This window comes from Rhinoraja longicauda, chromosome 3 (genome assembly GCF_053455715.1).
Source record: "Rhinoraja longicauda isolate Sanriku21f chromosome 3, sRhiLon1.1, whole genome shotgun sequence".
NCBI lineage: Eukaryota > Metazoa > Chordata > Chondrichthyes > Rajiformes > Arhynchobatidae > Rhinoraja > Rhinoraja longicauda.
The window spans coordinates 80,434,526-80,460,352 of record NC_135955.1 but is presented as its reverse complement, the minus strand read 5'-3'; the positions used below and the strand labels follow the sequence as shown (position 1 = coordinate 80,460,352).

The 25,827-nt window shown below is 41.7% G+C and overlaps 1 long non-coding RNA gene across 2 annotated transcripts in view; it reads left to right on the top strand.

The window, feature by feature from the left end:
• LOC144592455 (uncharacterized) overlaps positions 1-17,226 on the top strand; it is a 28,777-nt gene extending 11,551 nt beyond the window's left edge. Inside the window, exon 4 of one of the 2 annotated variants that reach the window (XR_013547130.1) lies at positions 17,147-17,226. This is a non-coding gene — a long non-coding RNA (uncharacterized LOC144592455). Of the gene's footprint in view, positions 1-1,503; positions 1,659-17,146 lie in introns of those variants that run through there. The other variant, XR_013547131.1, reaches the window with a different exon arrangement.
• The last annotated feature ends 8,601 nt before the right edge of the window (positions 17,227-25,827 follow it).

The window sequence follows — 25,827 nt, the reverse complement described above, 5'->3', positions numbered from 1 at the left end:
TACACGGCAATTACTTTATCAAATTCATTTTGTTTTAATTCTTTTCAGCTGAAACCACTTTAGAAAAAAAATCCACATGAAGCAAACTACGGCTGTCGGTGCAGGCCTCATGGTGTAAAGTGCAGGCTATGATAAAAGCTTCCTTTGTGTTTCTCTGACAGGCAGCAGCTCTTTAAAAGATTAATCATAAGAGCAATTTGATTTTTTTTTGCATTATGCAGTCTATACTGATGCACTGAGCTAATTGCCCCAATGTTCACCGTTACCAACCATATTCTGTGTATTTATAGGTTGTAGGAGCAGAATTAGGCCATTTGGCCCATCAGGTCTACTGTGCCATTCAATCATGGCTGATCTATCATTCCCTCTCAACCCCATTCCCCTGCCTTTTCCCCATAACACTAATCAAGAATCTATAAAAATATCCATTGACACCTCCACAGCCTTCTGTGGCAATGAATTCCACAGATTCACTACCCTCTGACTAAAGAAATTCCTCCTCATCTCCTTTCTAAAGGTACGACCTTTTATTCTGAGGCCACAGCCTCTGGCCCTAGACTCTCCCACTAGTGGAAACATCCTCTCCACATTCACTCTATCTAAACCTTTCACTAGTCGGTACGTTTCAATGAAGTCCCCTCTCATCCTTCTAAACTCCAGCGAGTACAGGCCCAGTACCATTAAACGCTCATCATATGTTAACCCAATCATTCCTGGGATCATTCCCGTAAACCTCCTTGGGACCCTCTCCGATACCAGCAAGTCCTTCCTCAGATATTAGGCCCCAAAACTGCTCGCAATACTCCAAATAAGAACCTTATAAAGCCTCAGCATCCTCTTGAAATAAATGTTTTGTTCACAAAACAATTAGCAGGACTCGAAAGGGTTATTTTTAGTGGGCTATTATTATATTATTGTAGCATGTGGTCAGTATAATATTCCTTGGACTATTCTTATGTTGTCCAGACAAAACCAAAATTTCATTTAATGGCAATCTGAAATAAAGCTGTCACGAGCAAAAAGTGTAATGCAGATTTGCCAGCATCTGAAAGAGAAAAAAATGAATTTTCCATCCAACATGTTTACTTGTATTTTTGATTTCAGGTTTTATCCAACCTGCTGCATTCTTTCAGCATTCTTTACTCCGCATAGAAGGCAGCACCATACTTATTTAATTTTTTATAGCATGTCACATTTGAAGGATTGACCTGGATAAGTGAGTTCAGAATTGTGGGAAAACTGCTTCTGAACTTGCGAAACATGCAAAATGGTATGTGACTAAAATAACCCCTGTGCAGGAAGAGTTAAAAGTTCTGCATTTACTGCAGTGTCACCTCACTTAGTGCCCATAGTAACACAGTTGAAACCTCAAGTTCATGGGAATGGCCAGTGCTAACAATCTCTGATCTGTTTCCCACAGCCAAGTCACAGCTGTGATCCTGTAACCCCACTCCGGTTTTTTTGAGCTAATTCAGCATTAAATTTATGGCACTTCCTCTGCAGAGTTCCACACTGGCCCAGGGCATTCATCACAGAGGTAGGGAATGGAAAGATGCGTGCGCTGCCTGTCATGACAGTGCAGCCCCAAGAGCTCAGAGATGGCATAAGAAAACAGGAGCTACTGGGACTTGTGGTTACCAGAGATGAGCAGCCATGAACTAGACTTCCTGTTGATTTTATCTGTGTATTTCTATGCAATTATTGGATAAGTCTTCCCAGCAATCAGTTTTATTTGCGGTTTGTTTCACATTAGCAAATCATTAAAACATTATTAAAATAAAGGAAAATTCTAATGCCAAATTGAAAGTGAAAATACTAAATTGATAATTAGAAACACTTCTTTATAATGTCTCATGAAGTGTCTCTGTTCGTGAGGATGAAAGGAAACACAAGTATGAATGGACTTCATTTTGTCTTTGTTCTAGTCAGCCAACATCGTGGGTGGCACGGTGGCGCAGCGGTAGAGTTGCTGCCTTACAGCGCTTACAATGCCAGAGACCCAGGTTCGATCCTGACTCCAGGTGCTGTCTGAAGGGAGTTAGTATGTTCTCCCCGTGACCGCGTGGGTTTTCTTCGAGATCTTCAGTTCCCTCCCACACTCCAAAGACGTACAGGTTTATGTTAATTGGCTTGGTATAAATGTTAAATTTGTCCCTGGTGTGTGTAGAATAGTGTTAATTTGTGGGGATAGTTGGTCGGTGTGGATTTATAAGGTCATAAGGAATAGGAGTAGAATTAGGCCATTTGGCCCATCAATCTACTCCGCCATTCAATCATGGTTGATCTATCTCTCCATCCTAACCCCATTCTCCTGCCTTCTTCCAATAAACTCTGACACCTGTACTAATCAAGAATCTATCTATCTCTGCATTAAAAATATCCACTGACGGCCTCCACAGCCTTCTGTGGCAAATAATTCCACAGATTCACCACCCTCTTGGTGAGCTGAAGGGCCTGTTTCCACTCTATATCTATAAACTAAAAACTAAGTGTCCAGCCCAGCAGCCTCGCCTGTGTTGGAGCTAGCAGTGACAATGAACAGTGAATGAAGAATATCCAGTTCAAACAAACCTAGATGCCTCATGGATTCAGTGCAGTCAGAATTCATGCAATAAAAACAATTCCAGCAGAAGAAGTGACTCACTGGCAAAATGTCATCTTTTAGCTTCTCAATCAACATCAGTCCAATGGACCACCTGCCCAGTCTGCTTCTTCCCTCCTAATAGTACAGTTCTGAGGGTGCGAGACGTCTTTACCCAGATAGACACTCTTTGGTTGTAGCCTTGCCAAATGCGCATTGAAGGTCTGTTCTGGATGGGCTGGATGCATTAAAGTATAGTTAAATGAAAATATCAAAAGGTGACAGCAATAACTATTGGAAAGGTGGAAGCTTGTTTAGGGAATGTAACAGAACAGGCATTGAGTGAAGGGAGCTGTGTGATCAAAACTTAAAAATTATTAGCATTTATGAATCATACAAAAATGATGCAAAATCAAAGGGTTATACTACACATTCCAAAGAAATATATCCAAATATATAATTAATCTAGAACTATTTTCAGGTAGTCAAAGCTATATTTTAACAATATAATAATAATGATGGTCGTGAGGCTGGTTTTAAAATGCATTTGGGCAATTGGTTTGCCTCTGATTGAAGTTGATGATGGATCTGCTCAGGTAGGGAGGGGTTCCTTGTAGTGCACCTGACCAGACACCAGAAAAGCAAATTTCACAAGTCCATAAGTTCTATGAGCAGAATTAGGCCATTCGGCCCATCAAGCCTACTCTGCCATTCAACCATATGGCAATGAATTCCACAGATTCACCACCCACTGACTAAAAGATTCCTCCTCATCTCCTTTCTCAAGGTATGACCTTCTATTCTGAGGCTATGGTGTCTGGTCCCAGACTCTCCCACTAGTGGAAACATCCATTCCACATTCACTCTATCCAGGCCTTTCTCTTTCCAATTCTCCTGCCTACTCCCCATAACCCCCGATACCTTTAATAATCGGTACGGGCGACACGGTGGCGCAGCGGTAGAGTTGCTGCCTTACAGCGAATGCAGGTCCGGAGACTTAGGTTCGATCCTGACTAGGGTGCTGTCTGTACGGAGTTTGTACGTTCTCCCCGTGACCTGCGTGGGTTTTCTCCGAGATCTTCGGTTTCCTCCCACACTCCAAAGACGTACAGGTTTGTAGGTTAATTGGCTGGGCAAATGTAAAAATTGTCCTTAGTGGGTGTAGGATAGTGTTAATGTGCGGGGATCACTGGGCGGCGCGGACCCGGTGGGCGGAAGGGCCTGTTTCTGCGCTGTATCTCTAAATCTAAATCTAAAAATAATCAAGAAATTTGAATAATTATTGAAGAAATTCAAGGGCATAGGAGAATAGTATTTTGCTGGCCATTACCATCTGTGATTGATTCCTCAACATTGCTCTCTTCCCTTCATGAGATATGCCTATACAATACAATACAATACAATATATCTTTATTGTCATTGTACAGGGGTACAACGAGATTGGGAATGCGCCTCCCATACGATGCAATAAATTAATTTAAACAACCCAATGAAACAAATTAGAACAGTTTTAAAACAGAATAAAGTGCAAGTAGATCTGTGCCGGTTCATTGTGCGATGTGACCATCCAGCTCAGCAGGAGAGGTAATACTAGCAAAGCTCACACAAAGTGTACCTACAAGTGTGCCAGATCCTGGGAACTTACCCAAGTCAATGAAATGTGCTTCAGTATTCAATTTTGACCTAGTGTCGTATCTATGATTGGATTTATTCTGTCTTGACAGGGGCAAATCTGGGTAGAAGAATGGAATCAACTGAATATCTCCCCAGTGTGTCTCAAAGAAAATCAGTGGAAAATTTATCACAGATGTAATATGATATTAGCTCTAATGCTTTTGAAAATCTGGTTCTTGCAGAGTCCATTAGGGACTGAAAAACTGTGCTGAAACAGTCCTGAACTATTTTTTTTAAACTTCTCCCCAACTGAAGCTCACACTAATTTCTTGCCCTCAGTTGACAAAGGGTTAAAAGCCAAGAGAGGATTTTCTTTTAGCTTTTGTGCTCCGGGGGTTCAAATTCTCTGCCGCGAATTGACAATAATTTAAACAACCCCACAGTTTATTCATGTGTTTGGTTTAAGCTAAATTTAAAAGTTGGTTGATATTTTTTTGAAAAGGTATAGAAGAAAACAGTGCGCAAAGAAATTCAAGGCTGCCAATATCCTTAGCAAAAAAAAGAGTTTATTGACTCCAAACTGAATGGTGTCTGTTTAGATGTGCAAATGGGCAGCACACTTATTTTCCAATGGCTCGTCTCTGTAAAATTCAATAGCACTTCACTTATACTACTGAATGGACCTTACGCTTGGAAAGAACTGTCCTCTGTGCATTCTGCCAAGTGCATCTTGGGTCAGAAAATGCATCTGGAAGCAGGGGAGAGTGACTGTGGATCAGAAGGTTCACCAACAAGGCAAGATTGATAGTCAGAGCGTGACGAGTATACAAAGATGCCAGAGAAATGATGAAGGTGCGAGCTTAGTGCTGGATGGTGGTGGATCAATAGTCATAGTGTCATAGAGTCATAGAGTCATAGAGTGATACTGTGTGGAAACAGACCCTTTGGCCCAACTTGCCCACACCGGCCAACATGTCCCAGCTACACCAATCCCACCTGCCTGCGTTTGACCCATATCCCTCTGAACCTGCCCTATCCATGTAACTGTCTAACTGGTCCTTAAACGTTGCGACAGTCCCTGCCTCAACTACCTCCTCTGGCAGCTTGTTCCATGCACCCACCACCCTTTGTGTGAAAAAGTTACCCCTCAGATCTCTATTAAATCTTTTCCCCTTCACCTTAAACCTATGTCCTCTGGTCCTCGATTCACCTACTCTGGGTAAGAGACTCTGTGCATCTCCAGTCAGTGGCTGGTGTGTTGTCAGACTGACAGTTATGGAGAGGGTTGGAAGATATGTAGCTATGTTGGGATTGGGATTGGGGGTGAGATCCAACAAGTATTCCAAGTTGAGGATTGCAATTAGATGGGTAGATTTCAGAGAGATGTGGGAAATTGTATTTCAAAAGAGGTCTGCCTAAAGTGAGTTGGATTCTTCAGACTCTGCCATGTTCATCCTTCCCCCTTCAGGTAATGCTAAGGATAGACTTGTGCAGCTACTGCAAGAATGACTGAGACCAACTACAGGCCACATACTTGTGAATAAAATTTCTGGAAGCGAAATCATGTGTTTGTTGTAAACCATTGAATGCTTCTGCACATGTCTGGCCCTCTACATGCTAGTATCTCAGACAGACAGACTCAAAAGAAAAATGGTACACTTCTCCAACTTTGAATAAGTCATTGAATTTTCATTACAATTGCATCACACAGTGCACCAAAATGTGGTTTCTGGTTTGTGTTTTATTCATTCAGTGTTATATATTAAATGTCTTTATTTGCTGAAATAGAGAACGTAACACGACACTGTCACTCCCAGTTACGATTTTAGTTTATTTCTAAACATTAATTTCAAGTTTCTGCTGGAAAATAAATTAACTTATTCATTTACTATAATACCTGTAACAGTGCAATTTATTTCCATTTACATTCTGACACAAAACAAAAGAAAAGGTGCAATTTAAAAAAAACGTAAGGGGATTTTTAAGTTAAATAAACAAACTGCACAATGATTTCACAGCATAAAAGAAGAATGACTTTTTGGCTGCTTGAAACCACCATGTAACATCACCGCATAGACAGGTTAGGATAATTCTCTCCCCAGGGAACAGAGAGAGATTTCAATGTAATATATTCCAATTTATGTTTTCCATGTAATCTCAAATTTATAGAGACTGCAGAAGTCCTTATTTTAATTGATCTCTCCACACCCTAGAGAATCCTAACTATGGCCAGTCATGGATCTTGTCAGTTGATATCTTCTTTGACATGATAGAGACCAACTCCATTTCATTTATTGTTCAAGCCTCTTGGTCACGTTGCAACCATGTTATACTTTGCACTTCACTGTAAGTTTAGAGTGAATGTTGTAAAAAAAGAGATACAAACTGATCTTGCACTCGGCATTATAAAACCAGCCACAATTTCAAGTCCTGGTCAATGGTGTTTGTGGAGTAATTTTCCAACTTGATGATCCCTGCAGGGAATTGAAAAGGATACAGATAGGTTCTGTGCCTGGTTGCCTAATAATTTATTAATAATTATAAAATGTACACGACAATTCTGTCTACTTATACCACCCCCACAGGGAGCATTGGCATGAAATTAATGTATCGGTGCATCAATATTCATACCACTGGGCTGTAAGCTGCCCAAAGGAAATATGTCTTAGCATTTAGTGCACTGCAGAGCACACGGCCAAACATTTTGAATTGTTCAGGAAGGGTAGGAAGTACATATCCCATCACTTAAAGTATGATTTGGAGATAGACACAAAAAGCTGGAGTAACTCAGCAGGACAGGCAAGGAATGGGTGATGTTTCGGGTCGAGACCCTTCTTCAGACTGGTTAAGGATAAGGGAAACAACAGATATAGATGGTGATGTGGAGAGATAAAGAAACAATGAATGAAAGATATGCAAAAAAGTAACGATGATAAAGGAAACAGGCCATTGTTAGCTGTTTGTAGGGTGAAAATGAGAAGTTAGTGCGACTTGGGTGGGGGAGGGATAGAGAGAGAGGGAATGCCGGGGCTACCTGAAGTGAGAGAAATCAATATTCATACCACTGGGCTGTAAGCTGCCCAAACGAAATATGAGATGCTGTTCCTCCAATTTGCGTTTAGCCTCACTCTGACAATGGAGAAAACCGAGGACAGAAAGAGCTGTGTTGAAAACTGATCATTAGTAAGTGATCATTAGTTCAAAGAAATCCATTGCTAAATGTGGTAGGGAAGCATCGTGGGAGGAAGGTGGGGAGCTGAAGGAAGGGGGCAATAAAAAATCCAATATTTTCAAAATGCACGCTTGGCATCTGCAAACAACCTTTTCGTCAACTTTTCCTTAATGCATTTTGATCATTAGCCCTACGTTTGGATATTACAATAAGAATTGGGGCAAAATGTATAGATATAATAAAGTACATTGTACTGGTCTAATTCAGTGCTTGTAACACATGTTTTTATTTTGAAAATACATGTGCAGTGGATTCATAATATTCATGGGTGGAAACAACATTCACTTCTGCAAAACTACTCGACAAGCTGAAACTGTTGGATGCTACAAAAGGCCTGAAAATATCTCCGTCTCAGTACCCAATAATAGATACCTATTGTAAAAACGTCAGGCTGAAGATCTTCCAAATGATCCTGTTATTGTACTACACAACATTATCATCTAAACTTTTGTTTAATATCCACTGCATTAACAAAGTTGTTTGGATACTAATTAATTACCTCACTAAGAAATCATAATTAGGATCAGAAGCTGTATTTGAGGGGGGAAGGGTCTCATTGTATTGGGAATGAACATCATGCAGGGGAAACAGACACAAAAAGCAGCAGTAACTCAGCAGGTCATCTCATTGTGAAGGGAAATTGTATTTGTTCCTAGAATCCCGTTTCTATAAGTGGGAGTGGGGTGGGACTATGGGGAGGTTTTCGGGTGAGAGGGGAACTATAGGGTGGCAACTGGAATGGGAAGATTGAAAATTAGCTGTACTTGTACAACATCCTCAAGTGGCCAAAGTGAATGAAACATCAAGTTAATTTCTGATACCAACTTTGGGACATAAATAGACATTAGATGCCTTTCTTCAGATGTAGTCAGCAGCCATTTGAGGTGGATCCCATTGCTATTTATGAGTCAATTCACAAATAAGTGTTCAATGAACTAAAACTATTGAGAAGTCAACTGACTATGTCAAGCCATTCCTTATTGACTTAAAGTGCATTTTGTCATATGGACACATGAGCATAACACCAGCTGATATTATAACAACATTTAAAAGGCATTTGGACAAGTACGTGGATAGGAAAGATTTGGAGGATTATGGACCAAATCCGGGCAGGTAGGACGTGTAGATAGAGCATCTTGGCCAGCAGGGGCAATTTGGGCTGAAGGGTTTGTTTCCTTGCTGTATGACTCTATGACCAAATGGTTACAAAGGCCTGCACTTTAAATGGTTCATTGGGTCAATACCACAAGTACTGACATGATATCTTGCCCCATCAGGTCACAAAAGCCTATATACCACCAGGCTTGATACATCCTCTCAAGTGATCTCCAAACATGTAACCCCTTCTATCTATCAGGACAAGTGCAGCAGCCAAAGGAAAATACCACCAACTGCGAGTTCCTCTGACTTGAGTCATAGATTGCCAATCCTTCATGGGAACTGGGTCTATTTCTGATATTTGCCCAATTATCTTCATCAGGATTGCAACAGTTGAAAAATATAGATCATCACCACTTTCCCAAGGGGATTATACACTGGCAATAATTTATGGCATTGTCAGCAATGCCGTTGCTCCATGAAATGAATAAAATAGCTATTAGTAATGATCAGGTAGATTTGGACTTCAAATTGCAAGTACAAGAATGGTGTTCCATGAAGGCCTGGTGCCACTTTAACCCATTTCCAGTAATGCATGACTTACATGCACACAGCTTTTTGTGCACAGGAGACGCCAATTCCACTATTTCTCCCAGCATGAACCGGTAACAGCATAATCTACTGAATTTCTGCATCTCTTAATGGAGAGATGAAAAGTAAATCAACCAACAGGAAATGGAACAAAAACACCAACTTTCATATACACTGACCTTGAAGTCACTATGGAACAGATGGCCAACTCAACATTTTACCAAATCACCAGGGGCAGAGATGAAATGGCAGTCGGTGGCCATAGCTAGCGAGGTCATGCCCACAGTTTCAAGAAGGCTAAGGTCCTCAAACGTATGTCAAAATTAGTGAAAACACCAATAAAACGCATTTCCCATCCCATGATGTTCACTGCATCATTCAAACACTCCAACACACATATTTCATTCTTAAAACACAATTTTAAGTCCTCAGTCCTTGATTAACATTGGCGCATTGGTATCTGAGCTTGCCCATGTGATATGGTTTTCAAAACCTTTGTTGATTGTCCGTTTACTACCTCAACCTTCAGCCAAACACCAAACCCCCTTAACAAACCATTTGAACATTCTGTGCCTTTCCGGATTTTAATATAAACCAACGATCAGAATACTTTCCGATAATCTGCCCAGCACCAGCGTTAAACTGTCAGATTTATTATTACTCAGTCTTTCCATTCTTTCCATATCAGTTTTGCTTGCCTAAATCCTTGTAAGCATCAAATGTAAAGCTTGGGCAATAGATAGGAATTGTTTCCTTTGTATTTATTGTGCTGCCTTCGCTGGTATTTTTACTTCTGAATCCCAAAATAGCTTCTAAAAATCAATTAACTTAATGAAGCTATTTCCAGCACCATGCACACTGACTATCCTATTTTATGCAGGGCGTCAGCAATTTGCAGTCTCCTCGGTGCCAGCATTAACATAAGATTCGGGGGTGGAATTGAATCAGTTAATGGAAACATTCAGCGTCATTGTGTGATGGGAGGAGAAAACAAAATTCCCACAAGAAGCATATAGAAATATACAAGTTATGTTCCAGTTGAAAGATATAAATGAGACTTTGGTACCATTCTGTTTTTCAAAAGCAAATGCTAGAGTTTTGTAGTTTAGGTCACAAATGCCAACATTTTTGGAATGATTCAGACTGCAAATGCTCCCACACCTTATGAAATATGACGTGGGAACAAAATCCAAATCTTCACTATTTTCGGTAGTGCCGTGGCCTTTTGTTAAAGTAAGCAAATCAAAGAATTATGAGATGCAAGTCAGGATTAAGTACTGAAACAGGGGTGTCTGTGAAGCCCAAAGCCAGCAACTAATGTTGAAATGCAAGCTCAGAACCAGCCAGAGTGATTCCACATGAAAAATATATCAAATAAGCAGTAAAACGTTTCCACTGCTATTCTCTTCCTAAATGGCTCCCTGTGTCACTTCTTCATCTTTTCTCTAAGATGTTCCTTATAAAGCATCCTACTTATACACCCTCCTAAAATCTTGGTTTAACCATTTTAGCTCCACTTCCCATTCCCATACTGACCATTCTGCCCTGGGCCTCCACCATTGTCAGAGTGAGTCCACACACAAACTTGAAGAACAAATCTTCATATTCTACTTGGATGGTTTGAATGGTGAATTCTCTAATTTTAGGGAACTATATAACCCTGCCTTTCCCCCTCCCCCTTCATCCCATACAACCCACCCCCCTTTTTCCGCCTCTCCCTTGTTCCCCACCAGGACACGTACCTATTTTCCCCTTTTCTTCCTCTTTCACCTATATTTCCTTCTCTAGCTTCACAATTCACAACTCATCAGTCCTATTGTCTCACACTGTCTGCCTTTTTGTTTCTGGCCTTTGTCCTACCACATGCCTAACAAAAAACCCTCATCTGCACCACTCATTGCCTACCAGGCCTTGTTCTGCCCTTCCTCTCTTCCATCTTTCTCCCCCCACCCCCACAATCATTCTGAAGAAGGGTCCCAACCTGAAATGTCACCTATCTATCTTCTCCAGAGATACTGCCTGGCCCGTTGAGTTACTCCAGTACTTTGTATCCTCCCTCCTAAAATCTTATTTAATTTGGCTTTATCCCCTTATCTGAGAGACACCTGGAAATGAAGACATGAGACCTCTGATGCTGGACTCTTTAGCAAAAAATTTTGATGAAGTATCTCAGAGAAGTACCTCTGGAGTGGTGGGCCTTTTACAGGGGTGGACAGGGGTTAGATGGACAAAGGAGAGCTGAGGTATGATAGGCAGAAGGAGGCAGATATTGAGGAGGAATGGAATTGGGAGTCAGAGGCAGTTGAGTGCCTGCTAATGGCACCCCTCCCATGTCTCTAAAGCACCACGGAGTGTCAGAAACCTAAATAAAACAAGTATAAAATGTAACCTCAATGTGAATTGAATGACCTGCGGACCCATCCCCCGGCTCACACCATCTCTCCAGCCGCTTAGAGCCCCGGTTCTGACGCCACTCCAAACCCTGCAAGGTGCATCATTTCTTCACCCACCAAAATGACATAAAGTGCTGGAGTAATTCAAGCGGGTCAAGACCTCTGGAGAACCCGGATAGGTGACATCGGGACCCTTCCTCAGACTGCTTCAGTCGGCTGGGTTACTCCAACACTTTGTGTTTCAGTGTGCCCCCTCAGTCACTGTGGCCCCTCTCACCTGCTGTCGCTTCCAAGGTGGAGTAGGCCGACAACTGTGGGGGAGGAGGAGGAGGAGGAAGCGGCGGTGGTGGGGCGCGGAGATGGCGGTGACCCGAAGGTCGGAGGTCGCGGCTCCCCCTCCCCCTCTGACCACCCCCCCCCCCCCCCCCCCCCCCCCCACATCAGTGTAGGAGTGGAATGGTAAGTTGAAAGGGCAAGAGGCCAAAGCTTTTGATGGCTGTTGCAGACAGGGCACAGGAGTTGTGCAAACCAGTTGACTAGTTGTGGACGAAGACAGTTCCACCGATCTGTTTTCAGCCCTGTGACTGGTGATGTGCAACAGAGATCAATCCACTGTTACTTGTACGTTTTTCTGAATGACCCCAAAATTGGTGATGCAGTGAATCATGAAGAGGGCTTTCTAAACCCCAACATAATCTAAATCAACTGGAAAAATGGGCTAAGGAATGGCAGATGAAATTTAACTCTGATAAGTACAAAGTGATGTATTTTTGGAAGTTACATAGAAACATAGAAACATCGAAACATAAAAAATAGGTACAGGAGTAGGTATTCGGCCCTTCGAGTTAAGTCAGGGCAGGATGTACACAGTGAAGGCCAGGTCTCTGGGGAGTGTTGTTGTACAGAGAGATCGAAGATTACAAGTACATAGTTCCCCGAAAGTGATGACAGGGGTAAACTAGGTGGTGAAAATGGAGTACGACATATCTGCCTTATTCGGATGGGAAATTAAATACAAGAGTTGGGATGTCAAGTTACAGTTGTACAAGACTATAATTTAGAGATACAGCGCAGAATCAGGCCCTTCGGCCCACTGGGTCTGCTCCAACCAGCGATCCCCGCATATAATAACACCATCCTACACACACTAGGGACATATTTTACATTTACCAAGCCAATTTACCTACACACTTGTACATCTTTGGAGTGTGGGATAAAACCGAAGATCTCAGAGAAAACCCACGCGGTCACGGGGAGAACGTACAAACTCTGAACACACAGCACCTGTTGTTGGGATCCTACCCGGGTCTCTGGAGCTGCAAGCACTGTAAGCAGCTACTCTACCGCTGCACCACCGTCCCACCCAAAGATCTTCCTCTGTCTGAGCCTTTTTTCTTACTTTTACTCAGTGTGCGTGCAACTTAAGCGATGGGTTTTCATGGCCACTCTCCATGCTAATCATTTCCCCTATTCTATAATAGGGGCTACTTAAAATATCCTCCTGCATTGCTCATCCACTTCAAAGTCTATCTCCTTTGATTTTCTCTCATCACAGTTTAGCTTCCATTGGGATGTTATTTCTCTGACATATTTTGACTTGCAACAACTCTGCAAGAGACCGCAAGAAATTGCAGAGTTGTGGATGTAACCCAGTCTGTCACACAGACCCCACAATCAACCCCAGCTGCACTACCCTCTGCCACGGGAAAGCAGCCAACATAACTAAGGACCATTTTAATTCCCTTTTCTCTCCCCTTCTGTCAGGAAGAAAATACAAAAAGCTGAAAGTGCATAGCACCAGATTCAGGAACAGATGTTATCAGACTATTCTGATATTCTATCGGATATGGCGGCATGGTGGCACAGCGGTAGTTGTTGCCTTACAGTGCCGGAGCCCCGGGTTCGAACCTGACCACGGGTGCTGTCTGTACGGAGTTTGTACGTTCTCCCGGTGACCTGCGTCGGTTTACTCCAGGAGTTCCAATTACCTCTCACACTCCAAAAACATACAGGTATGTAGAGGAAATTGGCTTGGCATAAATGTAAATTGTCCCTGGTGTGTGTTGGATAGTGTTAGTGCATGGGGATTTTTGGTCGGCGCGGACTCAGTCGGCCAAAGGGCCTGTTTCCGTGCTGTATCTCTAGATTAAACTAAACTAAACTATTGAACGGACCTCCCAAAAGCTAGGGGGAAGATCTTCCACTTTACCCCACTGTGGACCTTACGCATGTTCCCTGTGACTGTAATGCTATAATGCTGTAACACTATATTCTGCACACTGGTATCTTTCTCTTTGCACGACGTCGTATTTATGTATGGCTTGATCGTACTCATTTATGGTTTGGTTTTTAACTGAATCGCACACAAACAAAGTTTTTCACTGTATTTCAGTACTTGTGACAAAAATAAACCAAAAATAAACCAACACCAACACCTCTCATGCTGCCAGGACCCACATTTAATGCTGGAACTACCACCTCTATTCTCGCCATTAATTTGTGCATTGTATTTACACATCTGTGCAGGCTGAAATTTATCTGGAATTTTAAAAGCCATTTCCATAGATGCAGCTATCTTATATGCTTTTCCATTTATCATGTGTAAGAAGGAACTGCAGATGTGGGTTTAAACCGAAGATAGACACAAAAAGCTGGAGTAACTCAGTGGGACAGGCAGCATCTCTGGAGAGAAGGAATGAGTGATGTTTCGGGTCAAGACCTTTCCTTCCCTCCAGAGATGCTGCCTGTCCCGCTGAGTTACTCCAGCTTTTTGTGTCTATTTTTCATTTATCATATTTAGTAAATTAGACTGGATATGCTCATCAATTGGTTCTTGTAAAAAACCTACCTTGCAAAGCCCAATCCAAAATATACTTAACTTACATTGCTGCAACTATTTATTTGGTAGCAGTTATACAGTTTGCAAAACTACGATTGGACCCGCATGCTTTGGAACGAAGAGGGCATTATTAGAGTTAAAAATGGTTTGTCTTTGTCATTAGATATGAGCATCATTCTAAATTGCCAGGAGGAACTCTATTTCAGTGAGATGCCATGAATAATATTTTGCTAAGTACAGTCCTGCTCAGTCGTACCTGACTTTGTGTGGACTGGGCTCCTTTAGGCTCATCCTATGAAAGAGCACATTGTGGAGACATTTCCAGTTTAGCTTGGCCCATGGTACTTAAAACCCTGGGAGAAAGATCACAAAGCAAAAATATGATGCTGGAAAATAAATAAAAAGTTTAACATTTAAACAAAATCGATGGAGAGAGATTTTAAGTTCATTAAAGATCTTGATTCAAGAGTTTTGGACTTTTGAATTAATCGTAACCATTTGCAAGCTTCTTTTCAAGAATGATTCAGACCATTCATCGACTGATTTTGTTGTAAACTGCTAATGATGTGGGAAATTGCCATTTTTGGGAATATGCGCTGGTACTACCTCTGAGAATGCCTCCGTGCCCTGCATTGAACTAAAAACAACTCACCAAGTCAAGGAAAAGTTGAGGGAGTGTGAGAATTTATTTAAAAATAAACACTGGACAATTCCAGTCCTGCTCCCTGGAGAAAGTATGACTGTAATGGCCTGGAACTGCAGTGACAATCTCATCAGAAAGAGCACACCCAATGCCAATTTTCCAGCAAAATGCAAGGAAAATAATGCAAACAGAGAACAGATTTCAAGAGTCAGCCCCTAGCCATCAGTTATGCTTTAATTTTTATGCTTGCTTTATGTAACCAGGCTCTATAAAAAAAAATCCACGTGCTCCCAGAATCTAAAATTGCAAAGGAAAGCATTGATCTGTGTAATATTGTTTGATACTGGATAAAAAGTAAGTGGAGCTGGTGGGAAAATTGGATAATAACAACGTCCTCTATCGTCAATTGTCTCCAATTTCCCATAAATAATCCTCAGCACCTCCTTCCATTAAAACTGTTCACCATGAACGTCTGCTCGCACTCAATCTAGATTCATTGGTAATGACCCTGAAAATCAGCAATAGCAGAAGTACTAATAAAGGGGTTTTTTCCTCTGATTCCACAGGCACACTGTAGAAAGCATCTTATTGAGGTGCATCACAATTTGGTTTGACAACAGTTCTACCCGAGAACTGTAAGAAATTGCAGAGTGTTGCGAACGAAGACTAATCCATCACATAAACCAGCCTCCTCTCCCCCATCAATGCCATCTACAGTTAAGGTTACGTCAGGAAAGCAGCCAACATAATCAAGGTCCATTTACTGACATCATTCCCCCTTCTTCCCTCTCCGATTGGGCAGAATATACAAAAGCTTACCAGCAAGTATCACCAGATTCAGGAAGAGCTTCTTCCCCATTATTATCAGACTACTGAAAGGTTCTCTCATAAAATAAAAATGTAGCCATAGTCTCCCAACCTACCTTGTTGCACCCGTTACACATTTTTATCTGCATTTTATTTCTCTATCTGTCACTATTTTCTCTCTCTCTCTCTCTCTCTCTCTCTCTCTCTCTCTCTCTCTCTCTCTCTCTCTCTCTCTCTCTCTCTCTCTCTCTCTCTCTCTCTCTCTCTCTCGCTAACACTATAATTTACATATTGTTTATTGTCTTTTTGCATTACCTGTTGGTACTTGTGTATGGCTTGATTGTACTCGTAAGTTAATGTTCATAGGTCATAGGAGCAGAAGTAGGCCATTTGGTCCATCAAGTCTACACCGCCTTTCAATCATGGCTGATATATCTTTCCCTCTCAACCCCATTCTCCTGCCTTCTCCCCATAATCCATGACACCCGTGCTAATCAAGAATCTGTCAGTCTCCACCGTAAAAATGCAAAATGACGTGGCTTCCACCACCATCTGTGGCAATGAATTCCACAGATTCACCACCCACTGACTAAATAAATTCCTCCCCATCTCCTTTTTAAAGGTAAATCCTTTTATTGTGAAGCTATGCCCTCTGGTCCTAGACTCTCCCTTTCATGTTTCATATGATCTGTTTGGGCGGCACATATTTTACTGTATCTCAGTACAGGTGACAATAATAAACCAGTACTTGTGTATGGCTTGTGTATGGTGTAATTTATCCTTCAATCTTTGGCTCTTGCTGTAGTCAGGATCAAACCCGGGTCTCTGGTGCTGTAAGCACTGTAAGGCAGCAACTTTACAGCTGTGCCACCGTGCTGCCTTCGGCACCTGAAAGTGAAATACAAGTTCTTAACAAAGGTCTCATCCTACTTTTCTCTTCGTGTCTCTGTCTTTGCGTCTGAGTCTCTGCACTTTCCTCTCAGTATTGTGTTTTAAAATACAGGGATTTTTCTCTATCTTGAAGGACCTATATGACTATGATGTACATAGTTTTATACGATGTTTGAAAATTTGCTGCTCACATGCTCCATGCCGAATCAAGGGGATCTGATACTCGAAATGTTTGTCGCATTCCACCAGACGTACAAGAAAAATAATGATCCTACGAGGATCACAAAAATTGGAAATATTTCTGCTAGCCTTAGGAGTCCTACAATTTAGCACCTACATTGGCTAACCTTCTGCATAGAATGCAGAATGCCTGTTGGAAAATAATAACAAATGAGGTAATGTAACGTAAAAAATCATCCATTCTAATTTATTCCTCCTCTTCCTAAAACTGTGGTAGCAAATGATGTGAAGAATATGGAGCAAGAATCATCCTACACATTTTTAAATATTTGACAAAGTAATGAAGAATTTGCTGGACACTGTGAGTATCATTGGAAACCAGGAACAGCAATGGATTAGGCAGCTTTGTTGTAATCATAGGTTTACATGTGCAGTTATTAGAGTGTTATTATTTTAGTTTAGTTTAGAGATACAGCGTGGAATCAGGCCCTTTGGCCTACCGGGTCCGCCCCGACCGGCGATCCCCGCATATTAACACTATCCTACACACTACACACAAAAGAAGATTTTTACATTTACCCGTAGATGGGATCGAACATGGGTCTCCAGCGCTGTAAGCGCTGTAAGGCAGCAACTCTACCATTGTGCCACCATGCCACCCTTACTTTGATGGAAGGAATATATTTTCCCGACTGGGGCAATGCCATGCCAAATTTTATCCAGAGAAAGATGTTGAAAATAATTTGTTCACCCTTGTTATTGGAAGCCAAAAGATTTTTGTCAAGTACCAAATTATTCAGGCATTATTTTTGACAAAACACACAAAAAGCCATGAGTTCAGAAAGAACTGGTGAAATCTTAAATTCAGAGATGTGCCCTGTGGCAATTTGTTCTCTTCAGGTTACTCTGCTGAGTTTTATAAAATGTTATCAGAAATGGGCTTCCGTGGTAGAAGGTGGATTAGTATATTTTAGTTTAGTTTAAAGATACAGCATAGAAACAGGCCTTTTGGCCCACTGAGTCAGCGCCGACCATCAATCCCTGCACACACACTAGGGACAATTTTACATTTATACCGAGGTAATTAACCTACAAACCTGTACGTCTTTGGAGAGTGGGAGGAAACCAAAGATCTCGGAGAAAACCCATGTTGTCACAGGGAGAAGGTAAAAACTCCATACAGACAACACCCATTGTTGGGATCAAACCCAGGACTCTGGCGTTGTAAGTGCTGTAAGGCAACAACTCTACTGCTGTGCTACCTTGCCGCGCCAAGATTTAGCACATTTTCTTTATCAAAAATCAAATCTTGTCGAGACTATGAATGTCTTCACAGGCAGGCAGAAAAAAAACCCTGGCCAACCCAATACAGAAATCGTTAATAAACACAATTTCACAAATGCAGTGAAACTATAGATTTGATTCATGCGATTCTCTATCATTAACATTTTGACTCCATATCTCACGTTCTGCTCTTTGTTAGAGAATATGAGCCTAATAATTTGCATCACTTATTTATTTTTACTGGGGTAAATGGGTAAATGAAGACTAACTGGAACTCATTTCACTTTAGAAACAGCTGCAGCTGAGCTCAATTTTAATTATAATCTCCAGGTATTAAAGAGGCCTGATTAATCTTTTCTTTTTGGCTATGGTTTCTAAAGCATTTCTAATGTTTCTTTTTCTCATTTTTGGTTTCTTGCTATCAATCATATTAGCTTACCGTATGAACAAGCAAGCAGGAATAAGGAAGAATCATGAACCTTAACATGAACTATGATCAGAAGTTGGCATTCCTGAAGTGATACCTCATGCCAAAATGGGCCAAAATAGGACGTCCTTTGCAAACAGGTTTATATAAACATGTGCAGTATGTCCAGTAGTGTAGGAAAATATCAGCAGATGCTGGTACAAATCGAAGGTATCACAAAATGCTGGAGTAACTCAGCAGGTCAGGCAGCATCTCAGGAGAGAAGGAATGGGTGACGTTTCGGGTCGAGACCCTTCTTCAGACTCAGTCTGAAGAAGGGTCTCGACCCGAAACGTCACCCATTCCTTCTCTCCTGAGATGCTGCCTGACCTGCTGAGTTACTCCAGCATTTTGTGCAGTATGTCCATGTAACTCAGCGGGACAGGCAGCATCTCTGGAGAGAAGGAATGGGTGATGTTTCGTGTCGAGACCCTTCTTTCTCGACCCAAAAAGTCACCCACTCCTTCTATCCAGGGATGCTACCTGTCCCGTTGAGTTACTCCAGCTTTTTGTGTCTATCTTCGGTGTAAACCAGCATCTGCAGTTCCTTCTTACACACTGCAGTGTGTCCATATTCTTTCCTGGTGTAAGGAAGGAAACAATCCAATATGTAAACATTATTCAGATAGCCCAAGAGTGTGGGCACGCATGGCTGTCTTTGTGAACTTGACTTCTGGAGACTAAATGTAGGAACCATAAATATTAGATCATCATTAATAAATCAAAAATGAAATTCAGGAAAATGTTCTTAACCCACTCAGTGGTTAGAATGTATCATCACATGTGTTTGAAATCAAAACACCACGGAGGTTAAGAAACATTTAGACAGGTACAATTTAGGACAGGTTTAGAGGGATATGGGTCAAACACAGGCAGGTGAGACTAGTATAGATTGGACGTGTCGGCCAATATGGGCAAGTTGGGCCGAAGGGTCTGTTTCCACCCTGTAAGACTATGACTCTAGATTCTGGAATAACTCACATACCTGTAGATTGCTTTAGCAACTATCCCAAACCTCTGACCTTTACCACCAAGAGGCACAAGTGCAACAACTGCACTTGGTCACTGCTGCCTGCGGTATCCCCTCCAAGTCTGCAAAGCACAGGTCAACACTGTATTGGAATGCACTCAACATCCCTGGAGGAGCGCATATCCAACAACACACAAGAAACATGATGTCATTTGAGACAAGTAGCCTATTTGACTGACATTGCACCCATCACCTTAACCGTTTATTCCCTGCACATTTGTTCAATGTTCTCTCAATACTGGATCAGTTCCTGTGGACTGGAAGGTAGTCAATGTGACTCCACTTTATAAGATAGGAGGGAGAGAGAAAACTAGGAATTATAGACCAGTTAGCCTTACATCGGTAGTGGGGGAAGATGCTGGAGTCGATTATTAAAGGTGTTATAGCAGCACATTTGGAAAGTAGTGATGGGATCGGACAAAGTCGGCATGGATTTATGATGGGGAAATCATGCTTGACCAATCTTTTGGAATTTTTTGAGGATGTAACAAGTAGAATGGATAAGGGAGAGCCAGTGGATGCTGTGTATGTGGACTTTCAAAAAGCCTTTGACAAGGTCCCACACAAGAGATTAGTGTGCAAAATTAGAGCACATGGTATTGGGGGTGGGATATTGACATGGATAGAGAACTGGTTGGCAGCCAGGAAGCAAAGAGTAGGAATTAACAGGTCCTTTTCAGAATGACAGACAGTAACTAATGGGGTGCCGCAAGGCTTGGTGCTGGGACCTAAGTTGTTTACAATATATATTAACAATTTAGACGAGAGAATTAAATATAACATCTCTCTGTTTGCAGATGACATAATGCAGGATGGCAATGTGAGCTGTGAGGAGGATACTATGAGACTGCAGGGTGACTTGGATAGGTTGAGCGAGTGGGCAGAAGCTTGGCAGATGCAGTATAATGTGGATAAATATGAGGCTATCCACATTGGTGGCAAGAACAGGAAGGCAAATTATTATCTGAATGGTGTCAGATTAGGAGAAGGGGTGGTGCAATGAGACCTGGGAGTGCTTGTACATCAGTCACTGAAAGTAAGCATGCAGGTACAGCAGGCAGTGATGAAAGCCAATGGCACGTTTTAAAAAAAATCAAAAATATTTATTCAATATTAAAATAATATATAGTTAAATAAAACCAAAACAGAACCCACCACCATAAAACAATAAACTATTACACAACTATCTTACAATCCTTGTCAAGGATGCATTCAACCCCTCATGGTGCCCAGCGGTCCCGGAAACCCCCCAGGGTGCTCGTGGACAGCACGTAGTCCCTTTCTAACCCCACCCAGCGCGGACGTAACCCCAGAAAAGGGGCAGGCAGCTGGCTCGGGCAGAGCCCTCTTCCGCCTGGTGCTGTGATTCGCGGATGGCCAGCTTGGCCAGGCCCAGGAAGCCAATGGCATGTTGGCCTTCATTGCGAGAGGAATTATGAGTTTAGGAGCAAGGAGGTCCTACTGCAGTTGTACAGGGCCCTGGTAAGATCCAATACCTGGAGTATTGTGTGCAATTTTGTTCTCCTAATTTGAGGAAGGACATTATTATATTGAGGGAGTGCAGCGTAGGTTCACCAAGTTAATTCCCGGGATGGCAGGACTGATGGTCTGATGAAAGAATGGGTCGAATGGGCTTATATTTGCTGGAATTTAGAAGGATGAGAGGGGATCTTATAGAAACATATAAAATTCTTAGTGGATTGGACAGGGTAAATGCAGGAAAATGTTCCCGATGGTGGGGGAGTCCAGAACCAGGAGTCACAGTTTAAGAATAAGGGGTAGGCCATTTAGGACTGAAATGAATAAAACCTTTTCACCCAGAGAGTTGTGAATCTGTGGGATTCTCTGCCACAGAAGGCAGTGGAAGCCAATTCACTTGATAAATTTAAAAGAGAGTTAGATAGAGCTCTAAGGGCTAGTGGAATCAAGGGATATGGGGAGAAGGCAGGCACAAGGTTACGGGGAGAAGGCAGGAGAATGGGGTTGAGAGGGAAAGATAATCAGCCATGATTGAATGGGGGAGTAGTCTCAATGGACCGAATGGCCTACTTTTGCTCCGATGACTTGTGAACATATGAACCATTTGTGTTCAATGATTTGTACGTGATTTTCTACTTTGTTAGTTTGTCGAAGTTCCACTTTGTGACAGAACTCATTTAAAGGATTGGGTCCTTGATGGGTATAGGAATTCATATTCATTTTTAAAGAATGCAGAAGATGTCACACAAAAAAACCTAATAAATGCCCGATGCCAGGCCATCAAGGAAACATCAGGGGTGGCAGAGCGGAGAAGCCAGTGGCTCTGGCTGAAGAGGAAAGACCCCATCTGCACTCCCAAATAAGCCGGCTAGGCAGATGCAGAGGGGGTTGGTTCAGGGACGCTAGAATGCCTACTGGAGACGTCGTGGACCCAGTCAGCGAAACGTCGATGAAAGTAGGTGCCCACTTAATAACCCCAATGATGTGTCTGCCCAGCCTTTCTCAACATCGGAGGAGCATAGGTGAGTGCATAAGCCTCCCATCACCACCGAGAGCAAGTTGACATTTGGCACTGTGGTTTTTAACATCACGTCCTGTGTATTTGAAAACACAAATGAAAATGTTAAAGGAGCTGAGAATATAAAGAAAATGTGAGGCTTGTGCAGAGAATTTAGAGGGGCTTAAGTCACGACTTCTGATGGGGGGGGATTATTTTCAGGTGTTCAATATGTCGGATCTGGATAATCTGGAGAATTATAAAACAAGGCTTTGATTAAGACCTTTAAGGGTCCAGCAGAAGGATACTTCCCGTCTGAGAATTTATACAAAATACTTCTCCAATCCCTTGCCAGAATAGTCTGGTGTTTAATCCCATATGTTATTATCACGCAGAAAGAAACCTTGAACTAATATCTGAGCTTACGAGGTATTAATCAAATTTTCTAAAAAGCTGCCAATAAACTCATAACTACAAGGTGTTTGTACACTGTAGTATTGGATCAGGGATGGAAGTGTTTTTTTAAAGAACAAAAACCTTGTAGAGAAATTTGAAAATGCTGTATAATTTTGCACATCAATCATTTTGTTGAAGAATTGAAACAAGCTGCTTTATGCATTTAAATTACACTCAGGAGAAATTTCACTCCTTTATGGTTTTCAACTTCAGCGGGGGTTCTCCTGACCATCTATGGTAAACTCAGCAGAAGCACCATGTAAATCTTCGAGAAAGACTGGCACGATTTCATTGTGATAAAGCAGCCATTAAGAAATTAACACATGCAGAAACTCAGTCCCCTGTTTCAGTTAGGCCATTGAAGGTAATGCAATATGGAGCATCAGTGAACATATGAGCCACAGTGGATATTTGTGTCCCTGGGAGATGCTAGAAAATAGATTATATCAATTCAAACCCATTTTATTCACGTCTCTGCTGATCTTCATTCCCATTCAGTTTATTTTAGAGATACAGTGTGGAAACAGGCCCTTTGGCCCACCAAGCCAATGCCGTCCAGCGATTCCAATACACTAGCACTATCTACACACTAGGGACAATTTACAATTTTACAAACCAAATTAACCTACAAACCTGTACTTCTTTGGAATGTGGGAGAAAACCGGAGCACGCAGGTAAAACCCATGTGGTCATGGGGAGAACGTACAAACTCAATACAGCTGCGCTACAGTGCCACCCTTTAAACTACACCTTCACTTTACTTTTAACATGCCTTGGGGCGGCATGGTGGTGCAGCGGTAGTGTTGCTGCCTTGCAGCGCTTTCAGCACCAGAGACCCGGGTTCGAACCCGACTACGGGTGCTGTCTGTACGGAGTTTGTACATTCTCCGCGTAACCACGTGGGTTTTCTCTAGGATCTTTGGTTTCCTCCTACTCTCCAAAGATATACATGTTTGTAGGTTAATTGGCTTGGTATAAATGTAAATTGTCCTGTGTGTGTGTAGGATGGTGTTAATATGCAGCGATCGCTGGCCGGGTCGGCGTGGACTCGGTGGGCTAAAGGGCCTGTTTCCACACTGTATCTCTAACTCGGTGTCATGTGTGACAAGAACATTGTGAGCCAAGGGCCTGTGTTGTTCCTGTGTTGTACTGTTTCATGTGTCAGAAAGAACTGCAGATGCTGGTTTAAATCGAAGGTAGACACAAAATGCTGGAGTAACTCAGCGGGACTGAAGCAGGGTCTCGACCTGAAACGTCACCCATTCCTTCTCTCCAGAGATGCTGCCTGTCCCGCTGAGTTACTCCAGCATTTTGTGTCTACCTGCACCATTTCATGTTCTACTGATTTAAATGAAAATCTGAACAAAAATCTCGAGAAGTCGGAATTCTGAAATAAAAGCAGAAATTGCTGAAGAACCAGTAAATCAGTCAGCCTCTGTGGAAAGAGAAACAATGAACACTTTGTGTGAGAGCCCTTCATCGGAAATGAGAAAGAGAAACATGTTAGTCTAGGTAACAGAGACGGTTGGGGTGGCAATGAATGGAATGAAGTGTGTTTTAATTTAAATTACTGTATTAGTGCAGACTTTCTATTTCCATGTTTCTCACGTCGGGCCTTGCATGTTCGTTGGATATGATATAAAAATGTTTGGTTTACAGTTTAAATTAAAATGAAGCAAGTAGGTGTTTAGTAACAGTCCATCTGAGCAGAAAACAATTACGCAAAAACAGTTAAAGCAGTTAATGACCAAAATGGTTAACATTGGAATTAACATAAAATTGAAGAAAGATAAGCATGACCTTTGTCTTAGATGAATGAAACTAAACATAGAATGCAATGTTTGTCTTGCATACATGAGATGAAATGTTAAAAAAAACACATAATAGTGCCAAGTAATAATTATTGCAGGAACGGCAATACGGTCTGTTACTTATTTAATACTCTTTTAGATTCCACGACAAATACACATTACAAACGAACAGATTTTTAAATGTATAATATTAATAATTGAATGAGTATTTATTTTTTATTAGTAAATAATTGCTAAAATTAACTTAGGTAACCAGAATATACATTTATTGCTTTGGTAAACGATTAAACGATCAGAATTAACTCAGGATACATGCTATTGAACTGAAGGTTTCATTATATGCTATCATAATCTTGAGGGTAATTGTGCATGACAATGCTCTTTAAACCTATCCTTATGCCGAATATATTTTTACCTTTGAACAAGAAAATTGTCACGATAAGACCAGGCTTTTTTTTCAGCCTTCGAATATTCTAGGCTCGGCCCGTTGCGGACCGTCCGGCGCGGCCTGCAACCACAACAACCTGACTGCGGGAGAGGACGGCAGGAGAAGGGAAAATACATTGTGGCCTTCCATCACAGTGAGGAGAGGACTGGAGGAGACTCACTGTGATGGATGTTTCTTTGATGGATGTTCCTTTTTTTGTGTGTTTTTGGGGTTGTGTAATTTTAATGCCTATTTTGGTGCTTTTGTTGTTGGACCGTGGGTGACTGAATTTCGTCCAATTTGGATGACAATAAAGCTATCTTGAATCTCTTGAATCTTGATCTTGAATATCCATCTACTTTAACATTAATATTCTTGCACAGTGTTAACCTCAATGAAAAACTGCAACATTGAAATCTTGCTGCAAATCTCTCCAAGTCTGCACACTTATAAAATATAAAATGAATGAATGATTGTTTTTAAAACAACGTCGCAACTCCCTTTTTGCTGTGCAATCGTTCAGGATATTACACCCCCTTTTAAATCAAGGTCTCCTGTCCTTTTGCAGAGTGCTTTGGGTTGATTTATTAGTGTATGTTGATCCCCTTTTCTGCAACATCTTCTTACAGTACTGGAACAGCTGTTGAGGGACTCTGAGCATATTGAGGCTGCTCAGTGACATGGACTAAGTGCACTCTTCCTACGAGCTTTTTTTAAAAACAATTCGGTATAATTAGTGTGCACTTCTATTTGCATCTCAATACTGTAGATTGGACATTGATTTCTTCAGTACTCACACATTCGTTATTCACCAGTGCGGTAAGCAGTAGCTGCTTGTAGACAGCAAGAGGTCTGTGGGGAATATAGAATTCCCAACAGTCTCCTAGTTAGTAGTTTTCTCTCTTTTGGCCGAGGAACAAATGCTCTGGAGTTTTAGAAGTCCCTTGCTCATAATCAAAAAGTGATGGATCAGAATGTTCAACCTGCCTATAAAATGATAACTTCATT